Source organism: Dasypus novemcinctus, chromosome 24 (genome assembly GCF_030445035.2).
Source record: "Dasypus novemcinctus isolate mDasNov1 chromosome 24, mDasNov1.1.hap2, whole genome shotgun sequence".
In the NCBI taxonomy this organism is placed as follows: domain Eukaryota; kingdom Metazoa; phylum Chordata; class Mammalia; order Cingulata; family Dasypodidae; genus Dasypus; species Dasypus novemcinctus.
Window position 1 is genome coordinate 5,794,322 of NC_080696.1, and position 21,419 is coordinate 5,815,740.

Genomic DNA, 21,419 nt, shown 5'->3' on the forward strand with positions numbered 1-21,419 from the left:
TGAGGCCAGTGTAGGATCCCAACACCCTGAGGTTACGTGTGTCCAAGTTGAAGTTCTGAAGTTCTAAAGTAAATAAAATTAGGAAGCCTCTGAAACTAGTTTGCAGAGTGGAGAATGGAGGCATGAGCAGAGGATAGTAGAGATGAGAGAACAAGCAAAAAAAGAGAGAAAGCAAGAGAGAGAATGAGAGTGAGCGTGCGAGAACACCACCAGCTAGTGGACACGTGCCTTATCGCTAACCTTCTAGCCCTTGGGTTCTTTGTGCTTCTGAATACCTCCTTTTTCTTGAGACAAAATGAGGCATATCTGTTTCTTGCCACCCAAATATCCCAAACCGAGAGAGAGGTCAAGAGTCAACTTGGGGGGAAGAATTGGGGTGAAGAAAAGGGTCTTGTGAGGAAGAAGTAGTGCTGAGAGAAAGATGTGTACAGAAGAAATGCAGAGCGGAGGGCCCAGGTGGAGAGCCCAGGGTCAGGGGACACTGGCGCAGGAGGTCAGCTGGGAGAGGGCAAAAAGAAAAGGTGTCTACAAACTGGGAAAAGCCTAGTAGAGAGGAAGGCTAAAATGGCCTTGAAAAGAGACCCTCATTGGCATTCTCTGTGCCTCAGTGGAAAGTGGTTTTGAAAACGCAGGTGAAAACTCTCATGTGGCACACTCTGGGCTTGGCATCTTCTCATCTCCGCAGGGGTGTGCAAGTTTCTACACTCTTTGGGGTTTTTTTTGTTTCTTGAACAGATGCTAGCGCGCAGCCTAAAGAGAGGGAACATTAGGAAAATGGAGTGGCTGGGAGAGAAGTGCGAGACTTTGGTCACTGCGCAGGGTTGGAGCAATTCTCAGGACTCAGGGCAAGGTGCCATCACCGAGTTTCAGAAATGCTTGTGAAGACATGACCAAACCCTCACTATTTGCCGGCTACATGGGGAGAATTATGGGCAAGTTCATCATTACCAGGGGGTTCCCATGAGGCCAAACATTACTTGAAGGAACTAAGTAAAATTGAATGTTATCTGGGGAAAAGGAAAGGAAAAGGCCAGGAATGAGAGAAGAGCAGAGGAAACTAAAAGCTCCTCCTTGAAAGCTCTGGGAAGAACTTTTTCAGCTGGAGAGGAACGCATTTTCCTCCTGTTTAGCTCTTTTCCTTGTGTTTGCCTGCCCCGTTCTCTCCCCACCATCCCATTCAATTGGAATTTAAAATTTTTCGACAATTTGTCCAACCACAGAGTTTTCTATTTTTTCCTTCATAACATACAATGGGTTAACAAATTCCTCAAAGAGGATGAGATCACGGGGTTCCTGGCAAATAGCCCTACTGGTCTGTTACCAGAGGAGGGAAGGAGGAACAAGGGCTACTTTGGTGTCCAATGTGGATCAGCCCCTGCCACAGCCAACCTCACGGCGTCCTGAGGGCAGGAGAAGACACAATACCGGTACTTGACTTTTTTCTAACTTTTCATTTTGAAATGAGCTTAGAGTCACAGGGAGTCACCCAGAAATGTCCTGGGCAGTTCTGTGCACCCTCCACCTGTGGCGTAAGAGCAAAACCAGGAAAAGGACCCAGGACCAGGCCAGACAGCTCTCTTGGATTTCACAAACTTGGGTGTACATGTGTCACTCTGGTCAGTTTGATCGCCCTTCTGTGACCACCACCACAGTCAGGATGTGGGCTATAGCCTCACCACAGAAGCCTCTAGAGCCACAGACCCCTGTTCCGAACGCCGACCTGATCTGCATTTGTACAGTTTCATATTTCCACCATCTACGTATACTCTGCCTTTTGTGTTGTCACTGTCAGTGCTTTTTAAATTTCAGTCATTCTGATTGGTGTGCAGTGATATTTCCTTAAGGTTTTTTTTTATTTGAATTTCCCTAATGGCTACTGATGCTAAATCCCTTTTCATATGCAGATTTGCCGTTTGTATAACCTCTTCAGTTAGTGTCTGTTCATGTCTTTGGTCCATTTTTCTAAATGGATGGTTTGTTGTTTAATAACTTAATTTTAAAAAGACTTTTACGATATCACCATTCTTTACGCCCATTACTCTTTGTTCTTCTAAGTCCAGCCTCCCTGTGAAGTGAACAAGTACTTTTGTCCCCATTTTACAAGCAAATTAAGCGCCAATAAACATTGCCTGTGTATCTAAAATCATGATGTAATACGGGGCTTACAAGGGGGCTGTGCTTGCCTACTGATTTCATTCAAATTCTACTATTTTACTGGGAGGGAATGTCAAGAATTAACTGGAAGCACCAGATAGAAAAGCGATTAGGAATATCAGCAAAGTCGATGAAAACCATCAATACTTTGTAATCTTTTGTAAAAAGCGTATGTGTGTCCAACAACAGATTCTGACATATTTGCCATTTAAAAAGGATGTATAATCTATTTTAATTTCTAGTGATTGCTAATATATTTGGACTTACTTCTACCAACCTATTTTAGTTTTTCTCTTTACCTTGAAGGTTCTTTGTTTTTTTTTGATTTCTGTCAGGATAACCGAGTTTTCTTCATTTTCTTTTCCTCTTCCTTTTATTTTGGATGGTGTATGTATATTTTTCATTTTGTGATTATTACCCTTATATTTTAGACGGACTTTATTTTTACGACAAAATCTAAAGTTGACCAATATCTTAGTCCTCCTCCAAAGCAACACAAAACTGATCAATTCACTCATATCTTCCAGGCTTTAGATTTTCAGTTTTCCATGTTGCTTTTAAGCTACCTAAATTAGTAAATATAAAATTTTTGTTGCATGTGATGCTGTATGTTTATTAATTTGTGGACTGCATCCAACTCCTTTTTTTCTGAGTTTATTTTTTATTTTTTGGTAATTTTTTGCTGACCGCTTGTGAGTAGTAAACTCTCCTAATCTAGGTCTGAAAATATCTTTATTATACTCTTATTCTTGGATGATAGTCTAGCTGGGTACATATTCTAGGTTGCTAGCGATTTTGCCATGGCATTTTGAGAACGTTATTTTTTAAATTGTTTTTTTTTTTTGCTGCTAAGTTTTGCTTACTTATAAGTAAGGGGCCTATATATATATATTTATTTTTTGAGAGTTGTTTTTTCTCTCTCTCCTTCTCTCATTCTTTCTCTCTCTCTCTCACTTCTCTACAGCCTCATTAAAATATCTTTAATTTGATTGGTTTAAACTAATAAGTTTAAACCAATCAAATTAGATAGGTCCTGGTACTCAATGTGAATCTTCAAGCCAGTGACGCATGTCCTTGTTCATCTGCATTTGCTGAGCAGTCCAGGAGAGTTTAGTGGCCTTGTGTAGGTTTAAATGACCAGAATCTTTTTCAAGGTGTCTCAAGGGAAGAGGACACTTTGGTCTAAATATTAAAAAATTGACGAGTGTGCTTGTTGTATTTTATCACTTCCTTCAAACTTTCTGTTTCTACTAAATGTGCCTAAATAATCAAAAACACCGAAGTTGTAACATCCCATTCTTAACTGCAATTTTTCAAACAAAAAAAAAATAGCTGAATTGCTTCAAAGCTATAGTTTGTGAAATGTATATTGTTTTTTTGTAAAAAGAAATATAATCTGGAATGATAGTAGATTATGAAGAGGTGATTTTATAGAAGTGTCCTAAATGAATTTTATGATTTGCAAAGAAAGTTTTTAATTCTTACCGTGCCATGGCACTCACACTCTTGGGTCTATCAGTGTGTGAGTAAAGTGTACATGAAATCCAGGTAGCGTCAATCAGCCAAAGCTTAATTTGACCATCCTTAGCACACTTGATCCCTACAGTCATGGCGCTCTTTTCAAATGTAAAAAAATTAATTCTAAACAGAGATGCATACAAGCTGTGGTGCAACTCTTACGAATTTAAAGTCTGTTTGTGGAATTTCTGACTACAAGATTGAAAACAATGCACAATGTAAAAATGTAAATTAATACACTCAATAGAAATGTACAGACTCTTCACAGGTGAATAGTAGCTGTTTTTAAATGCCTTTTTTTTTCTGTATTTAATATATTTCTCATTTACTTCATGGGGCCACAGCAAAATACTACTGTAGTTTCAAAGCACTGCTTGTAAATTAATACATCTTATAATGTAAAAAAAATATATTGCACAACTCAGTACTCCAAGAGTAATCACTACGCCTCTAAAGTAGAATGGTCAAACTCTTGGTATTACAACAATTAGATGCTTAAAGGATGGTGATTTTGGGTGGTTGTGTTCTGGGAATACTATTCACTAGATTTCTTTTTACCTTAATAAAGTTGAGGAATGCCTGTCAAACGTTATTACAGTGAACAAATACAAGGATGCCTACCGCCACATGTTTAAAGCATGGAACAAAAGGCCACAGATGACAAAATACAAAAGAAATTCTGTTTCTAAGCAGATATGTAGATGGTTACGAGATACAGAAGTCACTCTTCAGAAGAATTAAGTTTTATAAAATCATGTTTTGGAAAGTTTAAAATATACGTGTTAACCAATATGTATGCGGTTTGAAAAGCGAGCAGAAATCCCAAAAAGTACTCTAGATAATAGATAGTTCCTGAATTTCTAATATGAAATTCTAATATGGTCTGCCACACCTTTGACTCAAGATGAATTCCATTATTATTTACATTATGTGTGTTAACATGTATCAAGGAAACCCTGAAAACTCAGCTTGGCCCTAATTTTTAGGCCTTTAAATGCTATGCTATAAAAAGAAGAAAAAACAGCAACAAAAAAAGCTACGCTGAGGTTTCCATGAGCCACTCAATGCACACACAGATCTGGAAACTTCGTTGCACTGAGCGGGACAGACTGGCCTTGGGCATGCCCAAAAGTAATGGACATGGAGGAGGGTGTCTGGGGAGTTCCAATGTCTGAGCAAGTCTATCATGAAACACAGGTGCTTTGCATTCACACTGTGCTGCTGTTCCTTCCAAAGGTACTTTCTGGAATTTCTCTATCTTTTTCTTGTTCTTCCATTCCACTGCTATGGATTCCTTTCTTCAGTGCTTCAAAGGTAATTTCTTCAGGTTACCACATCATGAGAAGGAGCAGTGCTGGGTAAAACAGTCACCTTAATGGATGCAGTACCACAATACTTTTTCTTCTAGAAGGTCGATCTTCATCTGTTACTTGTGGCATATATGGTACCGGCAGTCCTTCCATCTGAATACTCGGCAATATTGTTGACCTGAATGGACAGTTTTGTCATGCTTCTCTAAAGATTTTGGAAACATCCACTTATCTCTGAAAAATATGCTCTGGTAGAAAATAAGGGGCTTCCATATTTTGATGTTCAGTAACCATGCTAACATAACGACAAAATGCAGGGGCGGTTGTCATCTGATTATAGAGTTGAGGCGGGCTGCAACCAGCACCGCGATTCCACTGGGCTGGGACACTGGCAAATGGTCCTCTTTAATACTTGTGCTGTCTTGTCCAGCAATGGTGAATCCAATGAGATCAATAACCGCATCTTTATTGGCCATGAACAGTTAAAGAGCAAGAGAGGTGTAAGGTAGCTCCTGGTTCTTCTAAACAGTATCTTCCTCTTTATAGCACCATTTTATGTTGACCATTCTTTTCACAAATCTTGCGTCTTGCCTACAGTTTTTTTCTCTTTCAGTCCTTAGTTCAGCTGTATCTGGTATTATTCTGATCCCTCCAAGCTGCTTCGCCCTTACACTTCACTTCCAACACTGCTGGCCTCGGTCAGAGACTTCCATGAGAGAGGGTGACAACAAAGCGTCCAGGAAACAGCCAACTTGGCTTTGTATCCAGAGGTTACCATAAGTAAAGGTCTCAGCAACGTTATCTGAATTCGCCTGGCTCCCAAATCCCCTCATTGACCTATACCCGAACTGTGAGTGGTTGTTCCAAAACCTCTGATAATCTGGTAGGTTACTTCCAAAAAGTCCTGTTGTTTGGATGATAGCATGCTGCATCTTGTCTTTGTCTTTGAACTTGTGTTTAGGTCAGCACTGTCCACATAACCTCCCTGTACGCCATTTGCTTCAAATTAAGCACTTTGAGACACATATTCTTCAATAGAGTGTTAAAGACTTCCAGTCCTGGGGGTCTGTGGGACTCTTAGCAGCTCTGGCCGCAGCTCCAACCGAACCTGGATAATCCCTGCTCAATACCGGTATCAAGGGCCCTAGAACATTCTGGATCACATGGTGAGTGTACTGAGCCCAAATGGAATGCGACACTTTTAAAGTGGTGAACTGCAATCTATTGGGATCCCATAGTTTACGATGATCCAAAATGCACAAAACTGGTCTAGCAGCCTTGCTCGTGTTCCCAAAGTCACTTGGCCCAGCAGGTCTCGGAAACAATTTTCAGCCAGCATGACAGGATTCTCTTCAACTGTGGAAGGAAAAGAAGGAGGGCTTATTCAACTGCTGACCTCTTTCACCTTGTGCATACTAAATAGCAGAGCTGGAACAATCTTATCTGTGTGTTGGGGTTCCCACTCAGTAGCCCAAAGTTTGTCATGGGCTGTCTGTGAATACAACTTCAATACCCCTGAGTCCAGCAATTCAGGTTTTTTTTCATATTTTTTGGATCCTTAAAATGGGAATGAAGCAGTGGACTTGGCCCAGTCGTTAGGGCGTCCGTCTACCACATGGAAGGTCCGTGGTTCAAACCCCGGGCCTCCTTGACCCGTGTGCAGCTGGCCCATGCGCATTGCTGATGCGCGCAAGGAGTGCCCTGCCACGCAGGGGTGTCCCCCGCGTAGGGGAGCCCCACGCACAAGGAGTGCGCCCCATAAGGAGAGCCGCCCAGCGGGAAAGAGTGCAGCCTGCCCAGGAATGGTGCCATACACACGGAGAGCTGACACAGCAAGATGACACAACAAAAAAGAAACACAGATTCCCGGTGCCACTGACAACAACAGAAGCGGACAAAGAAGACGCAGCAAATAGACACAGAGAACAGACAACCGGGGTGGGGGTGGGGAGGGGAGAGAAATAAATAAATAAATAAATCTTTAAAAAAAAAAAAAGTGAATGAATTGAGATACCAAAAAAGGCATAACATCAGTGACACCCTCTTCACTATTTGTTAATTTGATAAAGCAATTGGTTACAAGCCCTGGAAGGCCCATGCAAGGAGAAGGGCAGCGTGATCGCCCATAGACCCTGTGGCTCCCTCGGCGACACTGTCCTCCGCTGCTGCTGCACCAGATGTCACGCTGGGTGTCCCCATGCCCATCAGCTCTTTATCATTTTAAATTCACCTATCATATAGAGTTTTAGATTGCTTTAGAATCCCTTATTCTTAGGGTGTCACTTCTCCTTTGCTCACTCATGAGGGTTAATTTGCGCTTGTGATTTGTAATTTTTGACAATGAACTCATGTTTGAGAAGGCCGTGGGTTGCGGTGTGTCCCTCCTTCAGCTCGGGTCCCTTCACTTCCATGGCTTCGAATTCCCTGGATTGGGATTCTCTCAATTTGCCTGGATATAAATTTAAATCTCACACTTGCACATGACCTGAACTTATGGTTTCAAAATAGCACTTGAGGCTTAATTTCCATCCAGAGCACAAGACAGACAAAAACCTTTATTATCACTTTCCTAGGCCAGTGGGCAGGGTGATTAATAAATATCATGTATCACGGTGTGCTTAAGAATGGAGATATGGAAATAACTGATCGACCATTTGATTAATGCCTTGTATTTATATAACATGTAGTTAGTAGGCTGCAAGCACCTCAAGATCAAAGAACAAAATCTTATTTTTTTTGCATAGAAATAATCAACAATTGAGAATATATTATGGTTCAAATATTTATTCTGGGCATAATAAATATATTATTTCTCATTTTTATGCCATATACCCAAGGTGGCTATTATTCTCCCCCATTTAACAGGAAAAACTTAAAGTGTGTTCACATCGTTAACTCACTTCTCACAGAAAGGTAACTGAGCAAATGAATTCATGGAAACAACAAATTCTAGCTTTTTAAGTAACAGTTTATCACACATGATTTTACTTTGGTATCATAACTACATTTTTATAGAATAGAAGTTCTGTAATAAACCTTAACAAAAAATGATTCCTTGTTTTTAAAAAAATGTGTAGAGAAGGCTGTAACTCCTATTATTTGTTTCAACCTCTGAGTTCTGATCCTTCTCTTAAAGTAATATGGCCTGTGCATAAATTCAAACTTATTCAATATCCAAGTATGCCTAGTTCCCTGGAAAGCCAATTGAGAGGTATTAGCTCTATAGGCTTTGGATATGCAGGGAGGATGCAGACTAAATGTGTTAATTCAAGCTTACCTGGAGGATATGTGTTAATTCAAGCTTACCTGGAATGTGGGAGGTATGTGTTAATTCAAGCTTACCTGGAGGATATAACCTATCTGACGCTCAGATAAAACACTTGAAGAAACTAACAAAAGAGTTCTTTTGCATATAAGCACCATTTGACTCCCCATTCCTACATCCTCTGTATAAAAGGGACCCAAAAATCCTATTCGGGGTTCAGTTTTTATTAGGACACGAGTCCACCAAGTCTGGCCGGTCATAATAAATCTTCCTTCTCAGCTTCTTACGTCCCGGCCTTCAATACTGCATACATACAACTTCTCTCTGTTACAAGGTAGATTTCCAATACATTACAGGATATGAATTGCAACAAGCGAGAATTTTCTTTTTTAAAAAAATAATACCTATATCACCCCTTGGAACTAGCACTTTGAAGAATTCACTTTTGGAAGTGCTTTTTTTTCCCATTCTTAGGAGTGGAGGACTGAAATTCGTGGACGGATTGGGCAAATGAGGCTGAGCTGGGCCACGTGAGGCAGTGATGGGTGCTGATGGAAACCCAGTTCCCAGACAGCTACTTCTACCACCTAAGACTTCTCAACAAAACTTGTTAAGCATAAGATTAAAAATGTCAGCTTATTAAGAAATGTTCAACTGTGTTTCCATTATGTTGTGGGAACTTAAAAATTATAGCTGAAAGGTATTGTGGCCAGTTGGACTTCCTAAACCCAGCCACCTCAGCATTTCCCATTCCACGTGCTCTTCTTACGACATGACCTTGACACTCCTCTTGTCATGTTGTCTGTGGCCCGTCTATGGCCGAAGTGGCAAGTCCATAAAAGCTGAAACTGTTCTCTTGGTTCTGTTGAGGTGCTTGCTCTGGGATCCCAGCCACAAGAGGCCACGTGCCGCTTCCTGCCTCATCACTCGGCCCAGTTCCCAGCTGACAGCAGCAGTGACTGCAAGGCATGGGAGTGAGGCATCCTTTGGGTGGCCCCAGTCCTAGCCACCACCTGCCTGCAGATGCCTGGGAGACACTGAGCCAGTCCACCCCAGAACTGCAAGAGAACACCAGGATGATTGTTGCTCCCTTCTGCTGCTAAGTTCGAGATAGTTTGTTACGCAGGTATAGGTAACTGATGCAGAGGTCAAAATTTTCAATACACGGTGCTGCCTGGATCAGTGGAGAAGCTACTCTAAGTAAGACCCTCATAGCATTTGCGACCTTGAGAAATAGGTCCTATATAGATAGGTAATGGAACGAAATAAGGGGCTTTCTGAAAATTTCCCCTTAATTATAAAAGTGATATATATTCAGCATAGAAGACACAAAAAAATTTAGGAATGCATACAAAGAATTTTTATCTAAATTTGAATGATACTATAAATATTGGTTTGTAATGTGATTTCTTCACTTATCATTTCCATGGGTCTTCAGTGATCTCTTATAATATCCTGTTTAATGACGCTTTTGTTTACATAGGTCATGTAATGGCAATATCAGGTGTAATAGCTTGTTTTGTAGAATTATTCTTTCAAAAAGCTTTTTCTGAGTTCTTTCTATGGGACAGGCCATAGAAAGACCTGACTCTTCCAACATAGTAGCTGGAAATGGTCCTGACCCGTGGAGGTTTTAGCTATTTTAAGGATTTGGGCAGTAAACATTCCAACAAAACCACAAATAGATCATTGCAATGCACAGATATCATGAAGTGAATGCACTGCACACTGGGTTGAATAATAAAGGGGGAGCCTTAGGTGGTATAAAGCTGACCCTCCAAGGAGGAGAGGCAGTAGCCAGTTATACGAAGTAACAGGGAGAGCAGTCGAAGAAGAGGCACCTGGAATTGCAGAGGCTCTAAAAGCAGCCGGTAAGCTGGATGGAAGGTAGTGCACAGAGTCGGCGGGCTGGAGGGGTAACGATCAGCAGGGGCTTAGACCATAATGAGTCTTAAAGATCCCCTGTAGCTGGACATCGAGGTGGTATTTAATTGCTATTAGAAACCATGCTGCAGCGAACCTTCTTATAAATGTATTACACATCTATTTTCTGCATATCTCTTCTTGTTTTTATTGAATACATTTCTGGAAATGAAACTGATGAGTCAGAGTTTTAACTTTTTAAGGTTCGATGCACAGGACTCTCCAGAACTTTTATTCAAATTTAACATCCCTTTAGCATCCCTCCATCCTTCCCTCCTCTTCCTTCCTTCTTTTCTTCCTACTTCTCTTCCTCCTCCTCTTTGTCTTCTTCATTAGAAGAAATTTTAATATGAATATTAAACTTAAATGATAAATTCAATGGCTACATTTAAAAGGAAATATTGTAGGAAGAAATGAACTTTAGTTTCCCAACATGCCAATATTGGTATGTTTTTTAAAATACTAGTCCCATATTTAACGTTTAGGAAACCTATCTACTGATGTCCTTGGCGCGTCTTCCCTGCTTTTCTTCGTCTCCATGTCTGCTTCTCTGGATTTATTGCCTGTGGAGGATGAAGTGGCATGCCTCTGCAGGCCAATGGCTGGTGACGGTGCTACTCCGGGCAGTGCGCTTTCGCCTGACCCTGGACTTCACTGGTCCTTAGGCCACACACGTTCTCGAGCATTACAGGACAATCATGCCTACCCAAAGGATATGCAAATGCATCTTAGAGACCCTACAAAAATACTTGCTCAAACCCCAGACGAAATGTTTCAATGAGATTGGAATGAGGAGCATTTTTTTAAAAAATCACATTAACTAGTGGACGTGTTTGTGAAATTGTCTCCTATCTAGTTAAGCTTCCCCTCAAACAGATAAGTGCTTCATCACAATGAGTGGGACAAATATTTTCACGTTGCAAATGTTTGCAAGTAAAACAAGCAGTCTTTGGAAGGGAATAGACAAATGTAGAGACTGTTTGCTGAAACATTTGGGAAGCACCCTCTATTGTAGGCAAATTCGCTGTCTGACATATAGGACTGATTCCTGTGAGCAGATAGGAGGAGCGAGGGTTTTACAAAAGTCAAAGGAACACGAAGAGATACGGTGTCCACTGAGCATTGCATACAGGGACTAGGTCTCTTCAAAGGTCAGGATTTGATTTCATTCTGGAGTGAGTTTTGCTTTTAGATAAATGCAAGAGTTGGGCTTCAGCGGGAAAACTTGTAATGTTCCATAGAATTATAGACTATTTAGTAATGGTGCTGCCATTTGACTAAGAAATAGACTTAATTCTTAAGCTAGTGTGGAAATTCTTAAAGCACATGATATTCTATTATTTGCTTAAAATTCAATCCAATGAGAAATCGTAGGGGTCAGTACCGCCCCAGCGCGAATGTATGAATTAGAAATGGGGGCCCTCTCCTCAAGACACTTTGCTGCCATCTGCCGGAAAATCATCATACTATTATAAAAATGCAAATCAGTGATGACTGTCATGGACAGCGCCCTCTGTGGTTGTGCAAGACATAGCCCCTTTAACTGGCTCCCTGGGGGATACTGAAGATTGAGGAACTCATCTGGTAGAGGCTGACATTTAAGAAACAGCCAGTGACCTTCCCACTGTGTTGTAACAATGTGAATATTGAAAGGAGAAGGTTGGATTTCCCCATTGATCCAGGCAGTAGGTAACGTAATTCCATTTTGTGGGGTGCTAATGATTTGAGATGAATTGCTGACAATTTGGTCATAACCAAACACTGGCTTATATGAAAGAAACTGTGAGAAAGAGAAAAGGCTTATTGGGGGTCAGGGAGGGTAGACTTTGTCAACACCCCTGCAGGAGCCTGGGGGTGTGCTGGCGAACATCTGTGCTAATAGTGTATAAACTGCAGCTGATGGCAGCAGGATGGGACATCTCCTGCAAGACGGGCTTTGCTAACTTATTTTTTATATTTTCTTAACAAAATGCTGAGCTGTAGATAAATGCGTAGATCTGAAAATGCAGCCTGGTTTAATTAGGCAGATATTCAGGAAGCCAAGCAACAAAGGACAACTTAATTAAATATAATTAAAGCACTGTAGACCTTCGAATCCTCCTCCGACAGCAGGATCAGGGGAAGGACACAAGGAGAAGGCAGGCAAGGTGCTTTCATTTTCCTTTTACTAACTTTCTGGTCTTAGCTATTTTTTTTTCTTTCTTTCTTTCTCTTGACTATTAGAAATGCAGCTGGATCCTATTTATAATCCATTTTCACATTTGTGGGAATTAAACTCCAGATTGTTGTGTTCTTAAGGTCGAATGTACACAGCAGCCAACGTTTGTCCAGCCCAGGCAGGAGTCGCTGGCTGACGGGGCTCCAGGAGGGAAACCACGGCACACGTTCGAGCCGTGGGCAGGAGAGAGAGAAAAGAGACCCGAACCCACAGCCTTTGACATCACTGTTGTTTGGGGAGAGATTGTTCTGCTCCAAACACGGGCTGCCTACTTAAGATTCTAATTACTTGAAATTACTTAAATTGGCTCTCATGCCTAGGTTTAGTATTCGATATTAAAGAACAAACCATTTAAAAAAGAAATTCATAATGCAGTCAAAACATTGGCAGCAAATGCTCTCAGTGGAAAGCTTGGGCTTGGAAATACCTGTGCTCTCTACTCTCCCACCTGCGTTCTAACCTGAGACCTGCCACGCGCTCTCCTGCAGGCTGTTCCAGGACCCTGTTTATGTCTCAGCCCAGCAGGCCAGCCATGCCAGCTTGTTACTGCATGGAAAACTCCACTGCTCGGAGAAGCTTATGAATCCCTATACTCTTTATGCTTTAAGATCCACTATGACATCTCAAAGTAATTGCCAGGTAAACCACCAGATGGTTTTTAGGGAAGAGGAATAAACTAATAATTTCCATTAGCATAATATTGTTATTATAACGATTTAATGAGTTTGCTGATGTGGCGTCCTGTCCTGGTGGAAAGTTTACGAGCCAGAAATAAAATAATACTTACGGGTACCCATGAGGCCTTTTGAGAGAAGTACTAGAGAGGTTAATGAGATCTCAGGGCTCTTCGGCTCCTAACGTAAATGATCTTATTTAAGCTAAGCCAAATGGTCTGGGAGTGACACGGCGGATACAAAACAGACTGATCAGGGGGTGAGGACAGCTCAATTCCAGACCTAGCTCTACTGCTTCTCTTCGTATTCGAATCAGGGCTCTGATCTGGATTCAGACTCTGGGGTCCAGCTTTGACTTCATTCTTGACTGGCTGAATGACCTTGGCAAGACGTTCATATGCAAAATGGGTAAAATAAGGGTATGTACAAAAGGGGTGGACAGTCTCTCTGCCTCACAGTGACCTGCGTGGGGTGTTGCTTGGTCTCTCCTCTTGGGATGAGGGTTGGCATGGAGAGGAAAAGGGGTGATAAGTTTTCGTAACGCTTGAAAATGGACTGTTCCTGCTGGCCGTCTTCAGTCATCAGGTGTAAGGCTATTGCAATCCATTCTGACATGGAAGCAGCATTCCCCATTTTGTACTTTTCTCTACAGAAAAGGAAAAAGTCCTTTGGAAATACAGAAACATGAGTCAGGTGGTTGCTATACTTCAGCTGGACAACTTTGCCTTACAAGCACTGCTGGCTGCCTGTGTCTTGTAGTACAAGTAATTTATGCCCCTCATTTTTACAAGGGTTATTTTGGTTTCTAGTTGTCTGACCATGGTCAATCAACATAGTTGATTAGGCTCTAGGGATACCACCGAGTAATCATTTAGGCCATTGACTTCTCTGTCTTCTTTCCACAGAGCCATTGTTATTTCTCCACTAAGGAAGAGAAAGGGTCCCTGCCTCTTCCCATGTGGCTTCAATATACACGCTTTCCATGCCATTAATTATCATTATCCTGGTGAAGAGTACAGATGCCCTTCTTCTTTGCATTAGAGCAGTCTTCTTGAGGGGAACTTTGACTTCAAACCTCTACCCTGTTGGGATGGATGGAGCTAAGCTCATTTTGTAAACAGTCTCTGGTCTTGGGGCTAAAACCCGGTTGGCATCCCTCTCCTCTGCCCCCACCCTCTTCTTCTCTGGTCCTGTGGCCTGAGCCTGCAGAGACACGATGTGTGCCCCCAGCAGGGATAGAGAGACCTTCTCTCCAAACCCAAGTACCCAGGGAAGCAACATACTAGTAAATGAAGGCATTCAAGCTCTTTGAAGCACATCTCTTGATTTCCGGAAGGGGCATTTTTTTTCTTTATGAGCCATGTGTAATTCATGTAGACAACTTACCTACCTTTAAGCCAGATGACTTGGCATAAATAGTATTTCTGTCGTTAGCTACAAGTTCAGGACTCAAGAATCCCCACTTTGAATCACTACTGGCATTTCGGTATTTGCAGATGTGGTTCCATTCAGGTAAAACACTCAGCCTCCTGAAATTCGAGCAGTTCATTTCCTATTCAAACAAGCTAAATACAAGAGACAAAATGAAGATAAATTCCTCAATGGGCCAAGATAAGCTAGTTGAGTCCGGGGAAAGATAATTAGGAAGTCTTAAGCCAGCCCTGATTCCTCGCGGTGTTATCTTCTTGGCTTTTGGGGATGGGCGCACTTGGGTCTGATGTTGAGTGATTTCTATCTGCTCTCACACTGGGGCATTTCGTTTACAAGGTCGACCAAGGGTGCCAACATCACCCAGGTTGGCCCTTCATTTTGTGCATGTCCTGTGCATACTGGGAGCCAGGGGAGGATGTGCAGAGGGGGGGATTTTGAGGGTTCTTGAGAGAGACAGCACTAGCAGGAAAGGTTCCTTCCTGAAACACCGACTTGACGGATTCCCTGCAGCCTGTTTCGTATGAGGCAGTTGGTAGGTAGGATTTGGAGGTGAGGAATCAACTCTTCTTTTAAAAGTGTCAGTGTTCCTCTAAGTCTAAAACCAGTGTGAAGTTTTAATTTTCACTTACATTCTCCCTGGGTGCCCTGCTCCGTTTATTTTCCAGGCATTTTATTCCAATCCTTTCTTCCCTTCTAATAATAATGACACACAACTCTAGTCTGTAGACATCCCTGAAAGGGCATCAAGCTCCTTGCCAAGAAAAGTGTGGCTTGTGAGCCAGCAGCATCTCTATCACCTGGAAGCTTCTCAGAAATGCAGATTCCCAGGCTGCGGCCCAGACCCCCTGTATTAGAATCTGTATTTTAAAAGGGTCCCGAGTGATCTCTGTGCATCTTAAAGTTTCATTCCCCTTGATCCATCATTCTGATGGTCTTCGTATTTGATGTTTGGTTGTCCTCAAACTCTTGGTGTCAAATTCTGGCATTTGGAAAAGCAGAGCACACTCAGTAGATGAATATAACATAAACTACAGGATCTAGAATTGGGAAAGGTGGTTTTTTTTTTCTTCATCTGTCTCCCGTCAGCTGAGTGGACTTGCGGGAACCACTTCACCTCTCTAGGTCTCGGAGTCCTGATGGCTTCTAAGGGCTCTGACGATAACATTTGATCATTGTGTGAACACAGGGCTCTGTATTTATGGAGCAAGAAAGAGTTCATGTACAAATTTGTTGCGTATCACACACTTAGACCAACAGGGAGCATATGGATGTGAACTCTTCCTACTAACAGATTTTAGTTTCATCACTTCCTCCTCTTCCATAATGTACAATCAAGCCTTCCAGTGCAGAGAAGCCACCTGGCTGCTTTGCAAGGAAGTTCCAAATTCTTGGGAAAATAGAAACTACAAAGAGCATTTGTCTCCTCAAAGAGAGACCCAAGACTAAGAGGAAAAACATGTTTTTGTTTGTAAAATGGCTGCTGAGATGAGATGTGCAGGCACTCATGATGAAAAACGTGGCTGAAACTTAAAATTCTTTGAGCTGGATTATCTAATTCTTCCCAGGACCTGAGGCTTCCAGTTGAATCCTACGTGTATTTTGTATAATGTAAATCATGAGAAGGCTTAAAGTTCCATGTCTTTCACATATGGAAAGGTAAGAAAGTTTTTTGCATATATAAGTGTGTGTATGTATCACATTACATTTTTGAAATTCCAAAAACACTTTCAATTTTATTCAAATGCTCCTCAAAATAATCTTTTTGCTGCTTGTTAAAATGCATACTATTTTATAATCCACTAAATGATATTTCATCTATAAAAACTTTCCCAAACTTATTAAGAAGTGGTCTTTATTTTGCCTGTAGCAGAGCTTTCATCTTAGTTTGACTAGCATTATAATTAATAATTTCACAACTGCCTTGCTCACTAGCTATAAATTCTTCAAGTGCAGAGGAATTTTAAAAAATTTTGGCATACCTAATATCAGGTAGAGTGCTTGACAGATTGGGGATGTATAGTAAATTTTTACTAAATTAAATGGATCTAATGTTATTTAATCTCTGACTCTTACTGCTGTTTTGATTATTGTTTAGAAATTCCCGTATTTTTATTGATGACTCAAAGACAAGATTTTAGAATAACAGAAATGGAATAGAATCTCGAAGATCCAAGATAGTGTACAACTCTGAAAATGTTATATTGCAGGTGCAGAAGAAACTTTTAGGGCATTGATACCCATTGTAGAATCTAGGAAGACATGATCTCCAACAAGCTGGTGCAGAGGCTGATAAGGAAAAGGTAACTGTTACAAGGAATAGGAGGTAGGATAAAATAGGATTGCAAGTAAAAACACACAAGCAAAAAAATATTTCAAAATCAGAAACAAATATTTACTTGTGCAAGACAAGGGGTGCTAAGAAATATCTCTGAATGAGAGAGCAAATGTGAGAAACTCTCTCAGACCTTAAAGGGACACAAAATGAAAATGATGAGAAAGAGGTGATCGATTTGGAGAACAGTGAGTAGAGAGGTCACGTCCAGAGAATCTGAAACATTGAAGGATCAGAAGCAACAATCAAAGGACATAAAAGATTGTCCTCAGCTGAGTCTTGGGGTTTGCAGAACTTCTCTGAGACAAATATATCTAATTTAAGAAAAACTAATTTTTTCAACAAGTTGGGTAAAAATTAATCAGAGCCTAATTCTGTTTATGTCACTTTCCTCAGCAACTTTCTAGTGTTTAGCACAGAATGTACTTACACATGGCTCAACTTTTTGACTCAGCATAGTACTTAAAATAAAAGTAAAAGAAAATTTAATTTATGGCCAATATATATTTTTAATGAGCTAACATTTTAAAATTGGGAATATCTCATTAAAATCTGGAGTTTTATCTGATCTCAAAAAATTACAAGCTCTTACCACACTGAACCTACATTCCCACGTGGAAATACTTGTCTGGAGCTGAAGAGCAGCTGATTCCTTTAGTTCATACATGCACAAACTCTCCTATTTTCCATAAGTCGCCACCACTCTCTATTACTCAACCTCTGTCTGTGATATTCATTTGAGTTGCCTCCTTGGGCCTCTATGAACCCAAATTTTACAGCCTATGGAGTAAAAGGAGGATTGTAGCATGAAGGAGAACTAGTCTGACTGGATAATTAAAATGTACTATAAAATTTATAATATAAAAGTAGCATGGTACTGAAGCATGAATAGACAAATCAGCCAGAAAAAAATAGACCAGTGGAGCTGACTAGAAAACCCAAAACTTGACCCAAGTGGAAATTTAGTAGAGGAATAAAATAGTATTTTAAATCACTGGGACAAAAAAAAAAAAAGAACTTTTTAACATACGGTGCTAGGACAGCTGGTCAACCATTAAAAATAAAAGAACATTATATGTATACCTCACACCAAAAACAGGAGTACACTCAAAATGGGTTAGATACCTAAATATAAAACAATAAGACTGCATAAGTACTAGAAGAAAATGGGCAGATTTCTCCTTAACCCCAGTTTAGGAAGGCATTTACCTATGATTCAAAATCTGGAGGAATAAAAGATTGTTGAGTTTGACTACATAAAAACTTTACACAACAAAAACTCATAAACAAATCAAAGGACAAGTGAAAACTGGGAGCACTGGCAGCTTTATTCACAATAGTCAAAAGGTGCAAACAACTCAAGTGTCCAACAAAATGTGATACGTACACAACAGAATATTATTCATTCTTTAGCAGGAATGGTGGGGGGGGAGCAGGTGGAGCTGAAGTTGTTGAGCACCTGTGTCCCATATATGAGGTTCTGGGTTTGATCCTTGCTACATCCTAAAAACAAAAACAAAGAAACAAAAAAAACCCAGCTCTCATTGGAGAGTGGATGTAGCTTGATGGTTGAGTGCCTGCTTCCCATGTACAAGGTCCTGGGATCAATACTTAGCACCTCCTAAAAAAAAAAAAAAAAAAGAATGACGTTTGATATGCACTGCAGAACCTGGAAAGCAGCATTCTCAGTAAAATAAACAAGACACAGGACAAATACTGCCTGATGCCATGTATAAGAGAAATCTAGAAATAGCAAATTTATGGAGACAGAAGTAGAGCAGGAGTTACCAGAGCATGGGGAAAGGGAGAGTGTATGTCTGATGAATATAGAGAGTTTGCAAATAAAATTAATTTTAAAAAGAAATAGGAGGATAATAGAAAAAAATAACTGTATATATGTATATATACACATCTGCTCATTTGTGCATAAAAAAGTTCCAATCAACAAACATTGAAGAGATGAGGGAAAATCACCATTAGGCAACCACAGAAATAAGTATTACAGGCAAGAACCATTGGTGGATGCTAAAATTAGTGGGCAAAAGAAGGATGAGAAACAGGATATTTGCATGGTCCCAAAGTATCTTCCCACAGATATTTATTAATTGTGAAGAGAAAAATAGTGACTTGATAGCTGCAATACCCAGAAGATACCACATTGACCAGTGATCAAGGTCACCTACACCTGAGAGAGGCACATCGTCACTTCTAGTTTATCCTGGTCCAAAATGCATAAAACCTCATGGGAAGAAAAGAGCAGACAAACCCAGACTGAGTGACGTTCCGTGCAGTAATGACTGGTTCTTCTTTAGGAAGTCAAAGTCATGAGCCAGGAGGAAAAATGGAGCTCTGACCAAGGAGATGGGGGATCCTGGGCCAGAGAGGGCTTTCCTGCTAGGGTTGGTGACATTTGAACAAGTTCTGTAGACCCATTTGTAGTATTAGCAGCTTTACTTTCTCATGTTGATGATTATGTACAATTGTGTAAGTTGTTAAGACTTGGGTAGGCTGTGGGGAGTTAGGTGAGAATGCTACTATTTTTGCAACATTTTTAGAATCTACATTTTTTTCAAAATAAGAAGTTAAAAACACTCCTAAATTTATCAGCATCTCAGAGGCTTTGTAGAATAAGTATTAAAAATGCGGGAAAGGAATGACAGAAGGGAAATGATTATATTATAAAATCAGACAGACTGTATAGCTGGGACTTAAAATAATTAGGTAAGTTGAAATTGTCTTTCAAATTACAAGGGAAAATAATGGATATATTTAAATGAAAACGGGTAGTGAGAGGGAGAGAAAGAGAAAAGGTTAGAACACTGAACTCTCACACTGAAAGGGATAAAAAATAAGTGTAAGCATGGCTGAAATAAAGGATTTAACTTGAAAGATCAAGTTCAGGTGGGATGAAGAAACTGGTTTCTCTATTTTCCAAAATGCAGTCCTGTCGTCTCTTTGTATTGAAGTGGACATCAAGCTAAATAAAAACAAAGGCCAGGATTTGAAAAAATTCCAAAATGCCTGCTGGAGTCCAGAGCCCATGTGGTCATTTAAAGATGCTAGGGGCTGGCCTCAGGCTCGGCGAGTTGGCTGTGAATGTTCACCTTTAACTCAGGGGCTGTAATCAGGCTGCAAAGTTGGTTTTTATTGTTCAGATTTTTTTTGTTCCTTTGTTGCTGCCCAGTTGTGTGGGTCAGGCAGGTTTGATCACACTTTGCAAATTCATCACATTTAATTCTTTTCCACGCTAGATTAAATGTAAGGGTCACCGAGGCCAGGAGCCACTGACCTTTGCTCTTTTAATGGTTCTCGCCATAAATACTTGACCCTAAAGAGCTATGTATACAATAAACCATCTTTATAAGTGAAGAGGGAATGGAAAAGCAGAAACAAAGTGGGTCGAGTGATTATTTATTTGGCCATGCTCTTCAGAGATTAGGAATGTTCACACAGCCTCCATTGTAGACGGTGCACTTTTATGGTGTCTGAATAGAAGAGTTAAATTTGAGGGTAACTCTTCAGACAACACCCCACTCACCTCAAACATCTCAGGGAATGATGATGCTTTCTCTCTTATGCTCTAACCTGAACCTTTCTCTCTGGTTTTCTTTGTATGTGAAAAATGGAAAGAAAGAAAATATATTACATTTCAGATTAATCTTCACAGACTGGTCGACATAGTGGAATAAGTTTGTTTTCAAAGATTAAACTGTGAAAGGCCTGAGAAATTTCTTTCGGAATTTTCTGAACCCTCTTCCATTATTCCAACCAGTGGAAGAGAAATCACAAAGAAGAGTGTTTATGAACTGAAATCTCCCACATTCTCCTCCCCAGGAACACTGGATTTATCCCCCACACAGCAATGTCTGTAGTGGGTTTTCTCTTTCTTAAAATTTGGGTAACCTGAGTTGTTTTGTTTGCTTCTTTTGTTTTCTTTCCTTTCCTTTTTAATACTCCCAGTTTCCAGGACATTTAACTATTCAAAAACATTGCTTCAAATGGCCAAGTGTATGTGTTGGGGGCTGGCGGCAGGTGTGCATGTGTGTGTGTGCATGCATAGGTGTGAAATTGTGCATTAATAATGGGTGGCTTAAAAATTCCCATGCAAATGTTGCATAAGAGGGCAAAGTTCTTTATTAATTTACTCACAGGAACATTCTACTTCTCACCTGTGATGACTTTTGGGGGAGTTACTAGGCAAGAATTTTTCCTTAAACCTGGGATCATTATGTTGGCGATATCAACCTATCTGAAAGGAATGTATGGTGATTAAGGCAAAGAATTTCTCTTGGTCACGAATTGATGGAGAGTCCTGGGCTTATAAAATACTCTGTTTCCTCCATTAATTATGTCCATGTTGAGTTGTAACCAAGTAGCTGAAACAAATAAAACTTAATAATAATATTGTTTCCTTTAAAAATATTTCAATGAATTCGTGGAAGAGGTTGAACTCATTAAACATGCACACTTGCCCCAAGAAATTTCCTCTGTCTCCATCCCTTACCCCATCCCTCCTCAAAAACATTCCAACAATGCCCACAGGACTGCCATCTCCTCTTCCCCGTTGAGAGAGGCTGCTTAGCCTTCCTCTAAT

At 40.5% G+C, this 21,419-nt stretch overlaps 1 pseudogene; it reads right to left on the reverse strand.

Annotated features, from left to right (window-relative positions):
- Positions 1–4,733: 4,733 nt before the first annotated feature.
- LOC101425467 (protein EFR3 homolog A pseudogene) lies at positions 4,734–13,695 on the reverse strand (annotated as a pseudogene).
- Between the last annotated feature and the right edge of the window lie 7,724 nt (positions 13,696–21,419).